The 5382-nt window shown below is 41.2% G+C and overlaps 1 long non-coding RNA gene across 1 annotated transcript in view; it reads left to right on the top strand.

Moving 5' to 3' along the window:
* Window positions 1–1765: 1765 nt before the first annotated feature.
* The window catches only part of LOC115276528, a 49348-nt gene continuing 45731 nt past the window's right edge, over window positions 1766–5382 (top strand). Inside the window, exons 1-2 of the long non-coding RNA XR_003901980.1 lie at window positions 1766–1777; window positions 2450–2582. This is a non-coding gene — a long non-coding RNA (uncharacterized LOC115276528). The remainder of the gene's footprint in view (window positions 1778–2449; window positions 2583–5382) is intronic.

Consider the following 5382-nt stretch of genomic DNA (forward strand, 5'->3'; position numbering starts at 1 on the left):
CCTTTACCATTTTCTGAGAGGCCAACTCCACTAAAATCAGTAATTCATTATTCAATATTCCCCAAACTATAATCAGTATGGAATAAATGTAAATAATTAAACCTTCCAGTAATCTTGAGCACTTACTTTTCTGAAGTTAGTGAGGCTTAAACTGCATCAAAATTTTGAGGACATGCTACACACACACACACACACACACACACACACACATCTTTTGACAAACAAATCTAGTGATTTCAAATTGAAAAATAAAGTATTTTTTCCTTTTATTTCAATATTTCATAAAACTTTGACCCTACTTCTTCTTACCCCACCTAAAAAACAGTCTCTGTTCTCTATATAAATTCCCTAATAGGTATACAAATCCCTTCTCAGTAAGTTGGGGTGCTATACCAGAAATACCAGAGTGGTAACAAAACACATGCATTTCTCACAGTTCTAGAGGCTGGGAAGTCCAAAATCAAGACATTGGCAGACTCGGTATTGGTTGAGACCCAGTTACACAGAGAGGTATGTCCTTTCCCTACAAGTGGGAGGAACACACTTAGTTCATAACACTCCCCGCAAGCCAGGATAGGTTACTAGGCGCTAAGCCCTTGATCCCCTGAGTCCTCTGGTGGCAGGGCAGAACCTAGGAGTGTCGCTTAGGGGACAACCTTGTCTGGAGCTGCTTCTGCGAATTACCCATGTGGGCTCTGTAAATCTAGTCTTTTCTTAAGAGTGCCTTGCCCAGAAAAAGGTTTGAGAAGTCCCAGCTGTCCTCTGAACTGCCTCCTAATCTTTTATGTTTCTTAAACTGTGATGCCCTTCTTGGTCATCTGTGAGAGGGGAGGACAGCCTTCACACTGCCCAGCTAAGTCTCCTTTCAGTTATGCAGGAATAGGTAACCTGCCTTCAGGATAAGCTCTGTCAAGAGGCACCACTTTCTCCTCACCTTGACATGCAGACTCAGTCAAGTTTTCATTTAAGGAATATTTACTGTCAGAAACTAGGAGACACAAGCACCTGGTGTCTGTCCTTAAGGACTTGACGGTGCTGCTTCTGGGAAAGCCCTGCATGGGCCAAGAGTTACACATGCACACAGGACAGGCGCACGCCTGCTGCATGTGTGCATGTGTGGATGCCAGGTGGGTTCTGGAATAGACGGTCCTAAATGCTCAAACACATCATGCTCCTTAGAAAGGACGCTCTGCATGTCTAACCTCTCCCATTTCCTCATACAAATTATAATTCTATTTTTTAAGTTTTTATTTATTGAGTTAAAGGTAGTCCAATTGAGGAGGGTCAAAGAAAGAGGGAGAAAGAGAATCTGAAGTGGGAGCTGCATTGACAGCACAGACCCTGATGTGGGGCCTGAACCCATGAACCGTGAGATCATTACCTGAGCTGAAACCGAGTCAGAGGATTAACCAGCTGAGCCCCCAAGGTGCCTCAAAAATTAATGATTCTTTGAAAAGATGATCAATGGGTTTTCTCTTTTACAAATGCGTATATTGGCTAGACAGCCATTTGTGACTCTTGAGTTAAAACTTTTTTCAGAACCTGGTAGAAGCTCCTTCAAAATTTAATGGAACAAAAGATTAAAGGTACACTTCTTTTTTTGTAGCACCAAAAATAACCTCCACTGATATTTAGTAGGGGAAGTTCACAGCCAACATCAAATACAAATGACCTGCCAATATCTAAGCATTTTACTTGCAGCCACCTCACAATCACTGATGATGTAAGCAGGACAGGTATCATTTGCCCATTTTATCAAAACTGAAGCTCAGAGAGGGTAAGTGACTTCTCTAGATCATCTAGCTAGGAAGTAGCAGAGCCCTGACAATGAAATCTACAATGTTCTCAACACCTCTCTTTTAAACAATAAGTGAATTCTTAAAGAGTCACCCTAGCCCTACAATAAAAGCAGTTGTGTGGCTACAAATATTCGCTTTGTCCACTAAATTCACAAGTTTGTGAAGGAAAGTTCTTGTTGTTATTCTGTCACCCCTTAAGTACATTTCCTTTTCACTCTTGGCACCGATGTCTTTATAGGTTTCTTCTAGTGCCCTCTGCAAACCTGGTTTCCAGAACTATATTATGTGTGACTCTCAGGAATGCATAAATAAATAATACACTTTTAAATGCCCGTACCTCACACCATTTACATACATCTAACCCCTAAACCTTAATATAAAACTCTCACAGGAGCATGTCAGGCAGCCATCCAGAGGTGGCAGAGATGGCTTTTGGTAGAGTGAGGTGTTCTCATGGCTCTGTGACATTTTCCCAATGACCTGTCACCACATAGAAGTCTGGTCCTGGATTTATACTGCACTTGGTTATGTTGTCTCCAAAAAGGAGTATTTCCAAAAGCTCTGAGAGTAATATGTTTGTATTTGACGAGAGTCCATCTGGATAAGTCTAGAGAAGTCATTAAAGATTTTCATATGTTTTCATTTTCTAGGGACAGTCCCCATCCTCATCACTGACCCTGGGATGAGCCACATGGGGACAGCTGTTTTCAGGATTCCAAAAAGCATGAAGAACAGAGTCTCGGTCAAAATCCATTTAAACTGCATTTAAAATACCAGCTGGCTGTAAGTTGCCTCTCGTTCATTCACACGCAAACTTTTATTGAACTCTGCGCTATTTCCAGTAGAAATATCAACAAAATACGGTATTGCCTCAACCCCTGGACAAGTCATAGCTTAGAGAGACCTACAAATGGCTACGAAAAGTGGTCTAAAAATAAAGGAAGTAGGAATTAAGAACGTAATGAAAACACAGATAAAGGAGTAATTAAATCTCCTCCCAGGAAGGAGAAGAGAGAAGGTCAGAGAAATGTTTATAAAAGGTGCCCGCTGAGCTGAGCCTTGTGAGGTATTCAGAACTTCTTCCTCTTCCTCTCCTTTCTCCTTCCTCCTCCTCCTCCTCCTCATTTTCTTTCCAGAGATATGATTTTTTAGGAAAGTTTTATGTAAACAGCAAAATTGGGCAGAAAGATCCCGTATGCCCTCTGCCTCCCTACCACACACACAGCCTCCTCCCACAACCAGCACCCAGAACCAGCATGGGGCAGTTATCACAATCAGTGGACTTACCCTTGACGTATCATCATCACCCAAAGTCATAGTTTACGTTAGAGTTCACTCTTGGTGTCGTACATTCTATGGCGTTGAACATGTATGATGACATATGTCCTCCAGTGTAGTGTCATACAGAGTACTTTCACTGCCCTAAAATCTTCTGTGCTCTGCCTATCCATCCGATCTTGCCCCACCATCCCTGGCAACCATTGATCTCTTACTGTCTTGAGAGTTGTTTCTTTTTCAGAATGTCATATAGTATGATTATACAGCATGTGCCCTTTTCAGATTGGCTTCTTCCACTTAGTAATATGCATTTAAGGATCCTCCATGTCTTTTTGTACTTAATGGCTCATGCCTTTTAAGCGTTGGGAAATATCCATTATCTGGATAAACCAGAGTTGATTTATCCATTCACCTATTGGAGGACATCTTGGCAGCTTCCCAGTTTTGGCAAGTATGAGTAAAACTCCCATAAGCTTTTTTTTAGACCACTTTATTGAGACTTAATCCACACACCCTACAATTCACCCATGAAAAGTATACAGTTCAGTGGCTTTTAGTGTAATCACAATGTTGTGCATTCAGTCACCACAGTCAACTTAATAACATTTTCATTATTCAAAAAAGAAGCTTTTCCCAGTTGGCTTCATGCATCCTTCTATCTTCTCATTCTTCCTGCCCCCACCCTAGGCTACCACTAATCTACTATGTCTATGGATTTGTCAGTTCTGGACATTTCATATGCATGGAATCATGCAACATGTAGCCTTTTGTATCTGGCTTCTTGCAAAATGTTTTAAGCTTCATCCACATGGTTACATGTATCACCCATGTGGTAACATGTAAAATGTGTCCATGATGGACCATGTAACACACCTTTTTTATGGAAAATCATATTCTACTGTACAGATACACCATGTTTTATTTATAGATTGATCTGTTAAATCTTTGGATTGTTTCTACTTTTTGGCTATATTGGATAAATCTGCTATGAACATTACATGTTTTGGTGTGATGTATATTTCCATTTCTGGCTGATTCATTTTTATAGCAACTTAAAGTCATATTTTGTATAAGCATGTCTCTGAGATTTGGGGAGTAAAACCATATTATATTCCTTATGAAAGAGATCTCTGGGGTTTGAATGCAACTTTTATCAAGTAACTGGGTGCATCAATTTGTCCTCCTGACAACACATGCAAAATTAGACCTTGAACCAGCAGGCATGGTGGTGATGCATAATGTTTAATATTTAAGGATAATGAACACCTTATGTTCTGAAGGTCTATTCTTAGAAAGTCAGAAAAGGGTGTGGGAAGAGTCAATGCAATCCAGCCAGAGGAAACATGAGCAAACCTATACAGTGCATATAAAAATACATGTCTGGTCACACTAAAACACAGTATGTGCCTGAGGATGAGAGTAGCAAAAAATTGGGCTGAAAAAGTAGAGGGGGAATTGCTCTGAAAGCCTTTGAATGACAGTTTAAGGAGCTTGCCCTTTGTGCTGAGCGCAGTGGGAAGCTAAGGCAGCGGGAAACTTCATAACCAGAAAAATGGCATCCCCAGATATCTCTGTTTTGGGAAGAGGACTGCCAAAAGAGAAGCTGTTGAGAATTCATGAGGAACTATGCAAATTCATCACTATCACATAAGGCTCCCTTACAGATGATAGAAAACCAGATGAATTCAGCTTGCTTAATTTTAACTTACTGGCGTGTACTCCTCTGCAATGCAAGAGCAGACCCGGCTTCTGACTCACTGCCCCTTGGTTCTGCTTTCTCAGTGTGGACTCATTCTCAAGCCCCTTCTCCTGGGGTCCCAACATGGCATCCAGCCAGGAAAAGCAGAGACTTGTTGTCCCAGGGTTCTCAATTAAGTCCCCACATTCAGGTGAATGGGACTAGCTCAGCTCATAAGAACACCCCTGAAATAATTACTGAGAGCCAGAATATACTGTTGGCCTGGTCTTAGCCAGTGCTACTCAAAGTGGGGTCCGGGGACCAGTACTTGTTCGCACATTTTCATCACCATCTGCAACAAATATAAAAATCGAGGATGGATAGAAACGTCTCTTGCAATTTTACAGAGTAATTGAATCTAATCATTAAATTCGGAGGTTTGTGTTTTGTTTGTTTTTGCTTTGTGTGTCATTTTGTCAGTGATTCATTTGCATTGTATTTTATGCAAGTATCAGACCAGGGTAGATGGAGGATCAGGGGAGGAAGCAAATTGAAGGACTGAGTGACTGTATACATGCTCCGCCGTGTACACGCACCACCTTGAAATCTGGAAGCACACAGGGAGAC

The sequence above is a fragment of the Suricata suricatta genome, chromosome 13 (assembly GCF_006229205.1).
Source record: "Suricata suricatta isolate VVHF042 chromosome 13, meerkat_22Aug2017_6uvM2_HiC, whole genome shotgun sequence".
Classification (NCBI taxonomy): domain Eukaryota; kingdom Metazoa; phylum Chordata; class Mammalia; order Carnivora; family Herpestidae; genus Suricata; species Suricata suricatta.